Raw genomic sequence first — 12,743 nt, forward strand, 5'->3', positions numbered from 1 at the left:
GCAGGTTCACCTGAGTGAGGGCACTAGTCCCTCTAGCAGTTCAGATGATGGTAGCAGGAGCACTCCCAGCAACTTGCCCAAAGCTGCCACCAGAACAAGGAAGAAGAAAACTTCAGAGTCTGAGGATGAAGACTATGTGGCAGTTGAGGATGATGCCACTTCCAAGAAGAAAGTGGTTAAGAAGGAATATAGCACTGCTGCTGCCACCAAGCCAGGCATGAAGCAAAAGGTTCCTGCAAAGAGAATTCCAATGTCTAAGGCCAGAGCATCTACTCAAGTCCCTTTGGGATCTGAACCCAAAGAGGCTGCTGCAGAAGGGAAGAAGAGGAAGGAGAGGATCAAAAAGACCACTGCTAGAGTGCTTGGGAGATCCTCAATCATCAGAGATTCTGAAGAGGAAGAGGAAGAAGAGGTTGCTGCACCAGCACCTAAGGCCCAGAAGCTTATGGGTGATGCTATCAGGACAGGGGCTGCTTCATCAAAGCCCAAAGAAGCACCCAAAGCAACCTCCAAGCCCAAGAGTGCACCTAAGAGGAATACCAGGAGTATACCAGCTGCTGAGAAGAACAAGGCCCCAGTGCCTGAAGTTGCTGCTGATGAAGATGATGAAGGACAAGTCCTGAGGAAGCTCAACCCAAGATTCCGGACCATAATGATGCTCATCCTGTGGCTGAGAACATGAAGATCAGGAGAGACTCGGGGTTGAGGCTATGGAGAGAGTTAGATCCATATGCCACCAGGAGAAGGACTGTTGTTGATTACAGGTTCCACACAAAGGAACAACAAGATTTCTATGAGACAGTGCTGCTGGACAAGAAGCCTATAGTGTGTGAAATGAGGTGGGTCGACTGGAAGTATATCAAGGAAAATGAGAAACACTATCCTAGTGTGTTTGACAGCTTCAGTGCTTGTGGAGTTGCAGACTTTGTTGGGTAGAAGCTCACAAAGTGGAATGAGGAGCTCATAATGCAATTCTACTCCACAGCACACTTCTATCCAGATGGCAGGATAGTATGGATATCTGAAGGTACAAGGTACCACTCAACTATTGAGGAATAGGAAAATCTGATCAATGCTCCTAAGGAAGAAGAAGATGACTTGGATGTCTATGCCAAGAAGAAGATGGATCACAACTCTATGGCAAACATGTACAAGGAGATTCCTGAAGATGATCTTGAGACTCACTAGTTTGGGTCAGTAAAACACTTGTTGTCAGGACTGCCTAAAATCAATTGGATCCTCGGGCACACTCTCTTGCCCAAGTCTGGTGATCACAGAATGATCAGAGGCCATGCAATTAACTTGCTACATATATTTGATGTGCCACAGAAGTTCAAGGTCATGAGCCTTATAGTTGAGACTATCAAGAGGACTGCAGCAGACCAGAAAAGAAGTTGTGGATATGCCCCACAAATCCAGGAGTTGATAAACTCAAAGATGGGCACATGCACATACCTGTTGGATAAGGAACACTTGCCTATCTACCCAGACTTCGAGGACAATCAAGTTGTGATGAATGAGAATGAACCATCATCAGTACAAGCTCAAGAGAAGAAGGAGAAAGCAAAGAAAGAGAAGGCTGCCAAGATGCCAACTCAAGAGGAGGCATCTGAGTACTTTTTGAAAAACAAGCAAGACCAGCTTGGTTATTTGATAGCATCAACTCTGAGGATTGAGAAGGGGTTGGCCACCCTAACTCAAAACCAGGAGAGCCTGGAAAGAATCATGGAACAAAAATTCTATGATTTAGATGTCAAAGTAACTGAGATTCAATCAATTGTGGAGCAGTTACAGGATGACATGCATGAGAGGAAGGGCAGAACAACCACTGATGAATTTGCCAGAGTGCCTAGAGCTCAGAGGTCAACTGCAGTACCAGTACCAGACACCAGAGCCACTCTGCACCAGCTACAGCTTCAGTGCCACCAGCTCCAGCACCTACCCCAGCAGCTCCATCTACTTCGACTGAAGCCTTCGTTCTTGGAGTTCTCCGGACACCACCACCTGAAGACCAAGCCTGAGAGACGTTTTAGTGCTATGCATTTTCTATGAACTTTTTGGTAACTTGTTGCCAACGGGGGAGAAAAATGTATAGATCATAGGCTGAGAGAGAGAGAGAGTTTGCTTTTGTTCTCTCTTGTCTTCTTGGTTGAACTTTGTTTGTCTTTTGATTGCTTGAGATACTATGCTATTATCTGTGAGACATTGATGATCATGTGGTTGATCATAAGCTACACTTATGCTTGTTAGATGATATTATCTTACTTATCCTTATATGATCGTTCACTTTGCTTGGTGATGAGTGCATGTATTTAATTCTTATCATTTTGAGCGCTCCACCAAGATGTATGTGACATGGAAGAGTAACCCATGATCCTAACTCATTGTGCATTTGCAGTCCAAAGCAAATCTTAAGATATGCACAAATTTAGGGGGAGCTCTTACTTTTCACATACTTCCCAAAGCGACAATATCTTTCACTCTTATTATCATTTGTCGAAGCTTTGATCTATATGTTGTCATCAATTACCAAAAAGGGGGAGATTGAAAGTGCAACTATCCCTGGGTGGTTTTGGTAATCCCTAACAACATATAGCTCATTGAGCTAACATTATTCCAAGATTAATATTTCAGGAAAAGCTCAATGAATGGCATGGCATGGATGAGGAAAGTGGACCCCTCAAAATTCTAAGGACAAAAAGTTTGGCTCAAGCTTGAAGCTCAAGACTCTACATTTTATATTTTAGTGATCCAAGATCACATTGAGTCTATAGGAAAAGCCAATACTATCAAGGAGGGATGAGGTGTTGCTTAATGGCTTGCTTGCTCAAAATGCTTAGTGATATGCTCCAAAACCCTCAACTACCTTCCCACATTCACATATGACCTAAACCAAAAGTCAAACTCGGCCCCACCGATTCTTTCTATCCGGCGCCACCGAGTTTCAAATGTCATAGCCACTGCCACAAACCCTAGGCAAATCGGTCTCACCGATAGCACTACAACAGGACCCCACCTATAGCAACGCATTTTTCCATATCTAAAAGTCCATATATGCGTTGCCAGGGACTTTACCAACGGTTTGGGATGTGTTGCCTTATCCAGTGTTGCTAGCGCATAATGCAACGCTTATACTTCCGTTGGTAAAAGGAACCGTTGCAGGAGTGCAACACATAAAACAAACTTCTACAACACTCATATACGTTGGTAGTTAATGTACAGGAATCAAAATCTCATTGCTTCGCAACAAAGAATTTGCAACGCTTCAGGTGTTTTACGTATAAAATGTGAATAATATTTTATATATTGCCAACAATTAAATTAATGCTTCACATAATGGTACTAAGTATGTATATCAAGTCAGAAGACAAAATATACGCACGAGAGGAAGAAATCATATATTGAGAAAAATTGTGGGATTGCAATAGTTGATATTACAGGAGGAATAACATCCAAATGTGATGCATAATCTAAACATTCTCTTGACAACGAAAGTTAAACTGACAGGATCCATCAACAACCCTACAACTTAACTAAAACCTAACCAAGGAACATCATCCAACAGGAATAGCATCCCTACAACTTAACTAAAACTGAAAACAACCATCATAACTAAAACTGAAAACAGACATCATCTTCATCATCGTGAACCGGAACATCATCATCATCATTGTAGTATACTTGCCACGCACCCATATAATCATCCATGTATATCTACAAAGAAAATAACCAAATGAACCGTTAATACACAATGCATTGACATGATGCAAATAGTGATGGGTTGCCCTACAAATAAGAAACATTACTTCTTACAAAGGGTCATTATTGCCGATACATTGGTTGCCCAGCTAGATTACGACTAATACAAAGAAAAGTTCTGACCTGAAAGTATTCCCTTAGAACTCAATATACTACTTCAGGTCACATAACAAACATAAACAGACTCAGAGAAAAATAAACAGATGTGGTTGTGGCCTAAAAGCAAGCCGCTAATAACATAGTACCTACTTAGTTGACGGGTTAAAAACACAATAGACATTGCTCATATGGAACAGTGCAAGCGACATAATGAGAAATTCAGCAATTTACGGACTGTGACAGCAAGAGTTCATGTGGGTAATTCAGCAATTTATGAATACAAGTAGTGAGAGCTCAGTTGTCAGTTTAGCAATTTACGAATCAAAAGGGCAAGAGCATCTAAGAAGAATATTACTTGCATTTCCGTCTTCACAAATAGTTAAGATATGGAGATCATAGACAGTTACCAGAACCATGACTACGAACACTGCCATATCTTGGACAAATATACTCGCAGCTCCAGCCGTCCATGGTGTTGGCCTCCATCTCGATATTGCCGGAACGGATGAGTGCGGTGCCTCACATTAAATTACATACAACAATAGGTAAATCATTGGCAAGATAGGAGTACATAAATAATTAAATAAGAGCAGAAAAGGAGACTGGCACATTGAAAACAACCGAATGGCATTGAGTATTTATTTCTTTGGAAACCTGCGCACAAACAAACAGTGAGCCTCTACTTAATGAATGACTAACATGATGATTAACAGTGAGCCGCTGCTGGTGTATATGTGTGTGTGCTTGCTGCAAGCTTTAGTATATGCATAGTTTGCACATGAACATGCATAAAGCTCAGGTGTAGGTTGCATTTAAGTGGGGTATTGGGATTCAGTTTTATTTTCACTATGATGTACATCGGTAGTAGACAAGTACCTTTTTTTAGTTTTGTAGATAAGTACTTGATATAGACGAATCCTCTGCATTGACCTGACCCAAGTCCATATATAATAACTGCATGTTATGATAGGACAATCACATAACCAAAATGACAAAGAAAATGTGTACAGTAACATAGAATATTCGGTGTATATGTGGTGTGTTTTAGAGGAACAGGCTAGCAAGATATAGGAATTTAACTGGGGAGTTGCATACTAGCTTTTCAAACCGAAGGAAGAGAAGGACGTCAGTGTATGGAAATACAATTGGAAAGTAACAGTCAGTGGCGGTGCTACAAAGGAAAACCTGGACAGGCAAAATTTAAAGAAACACAAATATTTCAACTCAAGCGATGGATGAAGAGCTACTGCTGATAAATCTTTCTCAACATTATATCTCTTTTTTCTCTTGAAAACCAAATCAATTCCGCGTTGATTAGCCCTGCTGTCCATGACAAATATCTAGTACCAAATTAAGATATTTATTATCAATTGATTGAATTTCAGAGTGTTATAACCTACATTTTATACGAAAATTAGTACTGTCCGAGAGACAGTTTTGGGGCTGCACATGTGCTTGTGCACCAGCGCTCGTCGTCTAGGTTGCTACTCGCCCGGCTGGCCACCGCTGCATGGGTCGCCCTTGGGCCTCCGCACTGCACGGCGCTGCTACTTGCTGCGGCGGTGCGACCGGCGACGCGACGGCGGCTCCGCGCCACGTCTCTCTGGCCCTCCATGCGGCTGTACGCGTTGCTCGTGCCCATACTACTCTGCTGGATAGGAAGAGGAATCGAGCAATAGAGCCCAGAGGCCAAGAAAGAACCATGAAGAGGCGACACTACAGGCAAGCAAGGCAGCTGTGAGCTGGGCTACTCCTATATCTGTACTACTACATGTATTTTTACCCCACGGGCTGGGCAGGCCATGGCATGTGTTTGCCCTCACGAAGCACCACCGGTGGTAACAATGTATCACATACTACAAAAAACAGTATCACATTTGACATGTTCATGAAATTTAATGTTTGTTATCCCATAGCAACACACGGGTATTTAGCTAGTAGTCCAAATTTTTTAGAATAATAAGAGCATACAACAATCAGTACATTAACAGGCGTAGAGAGAAGTATTTATCAGTGTTCTGAATCATATCAATAATGTCAAAGAAACATCATATAGAAGAAACAATGTGGATTGTTAATTCACCTGCTCACTAAAACAAAGGAGTAAGTGCTTCCCCCAACAGGTCCACGTTCTCTAGTATTTGAGATGGACGTGAAAGCCACCATTAGCAAGCTACACCGCCACCTAAATAGCCTGACCATCAGACTCCAGAAGACTGAAATTTCAACAAAAACTTCGATTAGTAACTCATCAAAACTGTCATACAGAGACCTATTAAGACTGCATCCCTCCTTAAATATTATACTCTTGCAATAGACTATTTAAGATGGGGTCCGCATATATGAAGTAGTTCTTATCTACATAAATAAAATTTGAAAGGATTACCGACTTATGTATCAAGGATTGATGACTAATAAGATTTTTTTAAAATTTGATGCTCCATTGATATCTAATAATTACTAATTTAATAGAATAGCAATCAGTGCATGAATGTAAATAAACGGAGATCGGAACTCAGTCTGCAGGCTTGTCAAGTGTTCATCGCACAAGGGCCAAACTTTTTTGACAGCGATTTGCTCCAATAGAATCGGGGGTGCAAACCTAGACGTCTACAGGAGAAGAGAAGAGAAGAACAGAGGTTAGAGAAAGGGGAAGAGAGAGAGGACAAAGCCAGGGGAGGGGATTCACTCACCGGACGAGAAGGACGTCATGGCCACCGGCGGCGGAGCCGACTCCCGAAACCCTAGCCATCGAGGGAAGGTCGCGGCTGGGCTTTCATAGCCGCGAGCGCCGGATCTAGCCATATGGAAGGGCACCGTGGTGTGAGGGGACCTCGGGTTGTGCTTCGTGATGGCGGGATTCGCCGGACGTCGCCTGAATCAGCCCGCCGCAGGTGGCGCAATGAGGACCTGCATCCAGAGAGAGAGGTGGGATGTCAGAGGGATGGGTGGGTGGGGGATGAGGCGGATCTGGTAGCCTCCATAGCCGCGATGTGGGAGGAGCGGAGGGGAGGGCCGGCGGCGAGGTGGGAGGAAGGTGGCGAGGCGATTGGTGGCGGCGATTTGGGAGAGATGAGGGGCATCGGGGACTCTGTTTCTGGCGCATCCCTCTCTCCTTTTTTGTTTTCTTTTTTTTCTTTTTTTTCATATATGTCCCACGGTAGGATCAAGAGCTATAATTCTGCAACGCATATCTGCAACTTATAATATGCGTATCTATTATGAATTTTACAACGTTTAGCCAAAATGTTGTAGAAGATGTGTTGCTTTATAAGGGGTATCCTTGTAGTGTAGGGATCTCGGTCTCACTGAGATGGGATTGTAATCTCTCTATTTCCCTTCATAATGTTTCGGTCTTACCGAGATGAGCGATCGGTCCCACCGAGATTGCAATGTAAACTCTTTGTTTCCCTTTTGTAACATTTCGGTCTCACCGAGATGAGCGAATCGGTCCCACCGAGTTTACCTGACCAACTCTCTGGTTAGCTTATTACCAAAATCGGTCCCACCGAGTTTGTGTAATCGGTCACACCGAGATTACGTTATGCCCTAACCCTAACCATATCGGTCCTACCGAGTTGCATCTCAGTCCCACCGAAAATCCTAACGGTCACTAGGTTTGCTGAATCGGTCCGACCGAGTTTAACCATTCGGTCCCACCGAGTTTGGCAAATTGTGTGTAACGGTTAGATTTTGTGTGGAGGCTATATATACCCCTCCACCCACTCTTCATTCATGGAGAAAGCCATCAGAACATACCTACACTTCCAATACACATTTTCTGAGAGAGAACCACCTACACTTGTGTTGAGGTCAATATATTCCATTCCAACCATATGAATCTTGATCTCTAGCCTTCCCCAAGTTGCTTTCCACTTAAATCTTCTTTCCACCAAATCCAAATCCTGTGAGAGAGAGTTGAGTGTTGGGGAGACTATCATTTGAAGCACAAGAGCAAGGAGTTCATCATAAACATACCATTTATTACTTCTTGGAGAGTGGTGTCTCCTAGATTGGCTAGGTGTCACTTGGGAGCCTCCGACAAGATTGTGGAGTTGAACCAAGGAGTTTGTAAGGGCAAGGAGATCGCCTACTTCGTGAAGATCTACCGCTAGTGAGGTAAGTCCTTCGTGGGCGACGGTCGTGATGGAATAGACAAGGTTGCTTCTTCGTGGACCCTTCGTGGGTGGAGCCCTCCGTGGACTCGCGCAACCGTTACCCTCCGTGGGTTGAAGTCTCCATCAACGAGATGTACGATAGCACCACCTATCGGAACCACGACAAAAACATCTGTGTCTCCAATTGTGTTTGAATCCTCCAAACCCTTCCCTTTACATTCTTGCAAGTTGCATGCTTTACTTTCCGCTGCTCATATACTCTTTTGCATGCTTGCTTGAATTGTGTGGAGATTGCTTGACTTGTGCTAAGATAGCTAAAATCTGCCAAGAACTAAAATTGGGAAAAGGCTAGATTTTTATTTGGTCAAGTAGTCTAATCACCCCCCCTCTAGACATACTTTCGACCCTACAGTAACCTAATACTTTCATGGACATCATCTTATGTGAACATCACTCTATGTCTATGGATATCCTTGTTTGTTCCTTGTGGGACTAACCCGTGTAGGTATTGAAAGTGCAACTCACTCCAAAGGATTGCTCCAAAGTATCTACATCAACATTGAGCATCTACATCTTCAACGCCTACATGAAGTCATCATCGACAAAACCCAATGTTAGTTCACCCCTCTTAGGGGGAATATCACATCTAGGGGGGGCTTTACTCTAATCAATTGAGCTAAAGCAACTCCAAAGGTGTGAGCACAACAATGCTTTATGTAAAAGTGGCAACCCCACTTGTGCTTAAACGATGAGTATGACCTACGATCAAATGTTCTCATTTGACTCCTCAGTCAATATACTCATATATAGATGACCTAGTCATCGCCAATTGCTTGATAGATGCTAGAGTGTTTGTGCATGCTTTGTCACATATTTCATTTGCCATTTTATTGTGTGAGCATGTTGACATATTTTACTCATTCGAAGACATCCACTTGTTGTTTTGATTGTTTGGCGTTTTCTCTTTTGCCAAGTGGATGGACAAGAATGCCTAAGAACCTCCTCTAGCTATCTATGCTTTTCTCGTCTCAAACCCTATTCATGCTACATCACAAAGTTTGATCAAGTCAGATTCGAACACTCTATGTGAGGAGCACTCGGAGTCCCCGATTCGTCATAGACTTAAACTTCCAAAACCTCTTTGTGCATTTCGGTATGACCGAGTCATCCACTTCGGTCACACCAAGTTCACTAAGTTGATCTAGGTTTTCCATCTTGGTGCAACCAATTTGAACTTTTTGGTCACACCGAGTTGCAGTAACCGCTTGCGATTCTGCATCTCGGTGCCACCAAGTTGTTCTACTCGGTCACACCGACAGGGTCGGGATATATAAACCCATGGGTGAGATTTTGGAAATTTCTTCAAACTCCTCAGCCAGCGCGTGTGTCCTGCTCTGCCTCCTCGGGTCTCCGGATCATCTCCTCGCCGCCAGCGACCTCCCGCCACTGGTTTCCGTTGCCATCAATGGAATTTTGCTCCGCCGTTGTCGCCATAGTGAACTCCCGTTGAACTAGGGTATGGGTTCGACTATTTGTGCTATTTCCTTACTCCGATTCATAGCACATTGCTTTTCCATGATCTTTACCACGTATGAAAACAATCTATCCACATAAAACATCCTTTAGGTTAGGTTTGATTCGAAAATTTAGGGTTAGGTTTTCGCCGAACTCATCTCGGACCGACCGAGTTGTAGAAATCGGTCTCACCGATTTGGCTTAGGCCATTGCACATGCGTTTTCGGTCTGACCGAAAATTGCAAATCGGTGTGACCGAATTCGATTCTCTGTGAAACCCTAGCAGTCTCGGTGCCACCGAACTGTGATTCGGTCTGACCGAGTTCACTAGTTTAGGTTCCAAAAATTGCTTCGGTATCACTGAGTTTAACAAATCAGTAGCTCCGAAATGATTTTTGTGGAGAACTAAAACTAAGTTTTTGAGTCATCAGTTTTGCAAAAACTCTGCACTTTGTGATGCTCATCCATTCTACCTCATCTATATCTATTCACAGGTTTGCTGTCAGTTTGCTTGCCAGAATGTCAGACCAGAGTGATAGGCAGAACAAGTCAGAAGAGCAAGTGCAAATGAGCGAGGGCACTAGTCCCTCAAGTACCTCAGATGATGGCAGCCGGAGCACTCCCAGTAATTTGCCAAAGGCAGCCACCAGGTCAAGGAAGAAGAAAACCTCAGATTCTGAAGATGAGGACTATGTGGCTACTGAGGAGGAAGTCAGCTCCAAGAAGAAGGTGCTAAAGAAATAGTATGGCATAGCTGCAACAACTAAGCCAGGGTTGAACAAGAAGGCACCCGCAAAAAGGATTCCTATGTCTAAGGCCAGAGCCTCCACTCAAGAAACTATGGAGTTCACTCTTGAACCCAAAGAGGCTGGAGATGGCAAGAAGAGAAAGGAGAGGGTCAAGAAGACTACTGCCAGAGTTCTTGGTACATCCTCCATCATGAGAGAGCCAGAAGAAGAGGAAGAGTAAGAGGATGCTGCTCCAGCTCCCAAGTCTCAGAAGCTCATGGGAGATGCTATCAAGTTAGGGGCTACCACATCAAAGCCCAAAAGTGCTCCCAAAGCTGCTGCTTAAACCACCAAGTCTAAGCCCAAGAGAAGCACCAGAAACATTCCTGCAGAAGAAAAGAACAAGGCCCCAGTGCTTGAAGTTGAAGAAGAGGATGATGAAGCCCTTGTGCTAAGAAAACTGAAACCCAAGATTCCAGACCACAATGATGCTCATCCCGTGGCTGAGGACATGAATATCAGGAAGGATTCAGGACTGAGATTGTGGAGACAGTCTGATCCCTATGCTATGAGGAGGAGAACCGCTGTTGACTATAGGTTCCACACAAAAGAACAACAAGACTTCTATGAGACTATTCTGCTTGACAAGAAGCCAATTGTTTGTGACATGAGATGGGTTGACTGGGAATACATCAAAGAAAATGAAGATCACTTCCCAGGTGTACAAGATAGCTTCAAAGCTTGTGGAGTTGATGAGTTTGTGGGTCAGAAGCTCACCAAATGGAATGATGAGCTAATCATGCAATTTTACTCCACTGCTCATTTCTATCCAGATGGAAGGATAGTATGAATGTCTGAAGGTACGAGGTACCAATCAACTATTGAAGAGTGGGCCAAGCTGATTAATGCCCCAGAAGAGCATGAGGATGACTTAGATGTGTATGCCAAGAAGAAGAAAGACCACAACTCTACGGTAAACATGTACAGAGAGATCCCTGATAAAGCTTTGGAGACACACAAGTTTGGATCTGTACACTATTTGTTGTTTGGTCTGCCTACTACCAACACCATCTTAAGGCATACTTTGCTACCCAAGTCTGGAGATCACAAGATGATTAGAGGACATTCCATCAACTTGTTGCAAATATTTGATGTGCCTAAAAAATTCAAGGTTATGAGTCTGATTGTAGAGACAATCAAGAGGACAGGTGCTCACCAGAAGAGATCATGTGGGTATGTCCCACATATTCAGGTGCTCATCAACTCCAAGATGGGCACATGCACTTACTTGTTGGACAAGGAGCATCTACCTCTATATCTTGAATTTGAAGACAACACAGTTGTGATGAATGAGGATGAACCTTCATCAGCACAAGCACAAGAGAAGAGAACTAAAGCAAAAACGGAGAAAGCTGCAAGGATGCCAAGTGTAGAGGAAGCATCTCAGGTGTTCCTGGAGAGCAAGCAAGATCAGCTAGCATATCTGATCCAATCTACTTTTAGGATTGAGAAGGGCTTGGCCACCCTGACTCAGAATCAGGAGAGCTTGGAAAGGATTGTTGAGACAAAATTTTATGATCTTGACCTCAAGGTAACTGAGATACAGACTGCAGTTGAGCAGCTCTAGGAGGAAGCTGAGGAGAGGAGAGGGAAGACAACTACAGATGCTTTTCAGTGAGTGCCACGAGGTCATAGGTCTTCTGCAGTGCCAGTACCAGATTCTAGAGCTACATCGTCAGCACCAGCAGCTACAGCTTCAGTGCCACCTCCAGCACCCACTCCACCAGCTCCAACTACATCAACAGATGCCTTCGTCCTTGGAGTTATCTCTACACCACCTCCCGAAGACCAAGCCTGAGAGACGCATATCACTATGCATTTTCAATCTTTTTGGTAACTTGTTGCCAAAGGAGGAGAAATGTATAGATCATAGGCTTCGAGAGAGAGTGTGTTTTGCTTCTTTGTCTCTCTTGCTTTTGGTTGAACTTTATTGTGTGCTTGGTTCATACTTTATATTTGTGTGAGATACTTGTTTGATCATGTGTTTGATCATATGCTACTTTAATGCTTGCCTAAATGATATTATCTCTTATATCCCATATATGGTCATTCACTTTGCTTGGTGATGAGTGCATGCTTTTAATTTCCATTATTTTGAGCACTCCACCAAGATATATGTGACATGGAAGAGTAACCCATGATCCTAATTGATTGTGCATTTGCATTCAAAAGCAAATTTTTAAGTAATGCACAAATTTAGGGGGAGCTCTTGTTTATCACATACTTCTCAAAGCGATGATGTATTTCAATCTTATGATCATTTGTCTAAGCTTTGATCTATATGTTGTCATCAATTACCAAAAAGGGAAGATTGAAAGTGCAACTATCCCTTGATGGTTTTGGTAATTCCTAACAACATATAGCTCATTGAGCTAATGATATCTCAAGATAAATATTTCAGGAAAGCTCAATGATTGGCATGGCATGGATTAGAAATGTGGACCCCTCAAAATGTTAAGGACAA

This window comes from Triticum urartu, chromosome 5A, assembly GCF_056163025.1.
Source record: "Triticum urartu cultivar PI428250 chromosome 5A, HENAU_Tu73, whole genome shotgun sequence".
Taxonomy (NCBI): Eukaryota; Viridiplantae; Streptophyta; class Magnoliopsida; order Poales; family Poaceae; genus Triticum; species Triticum urartu.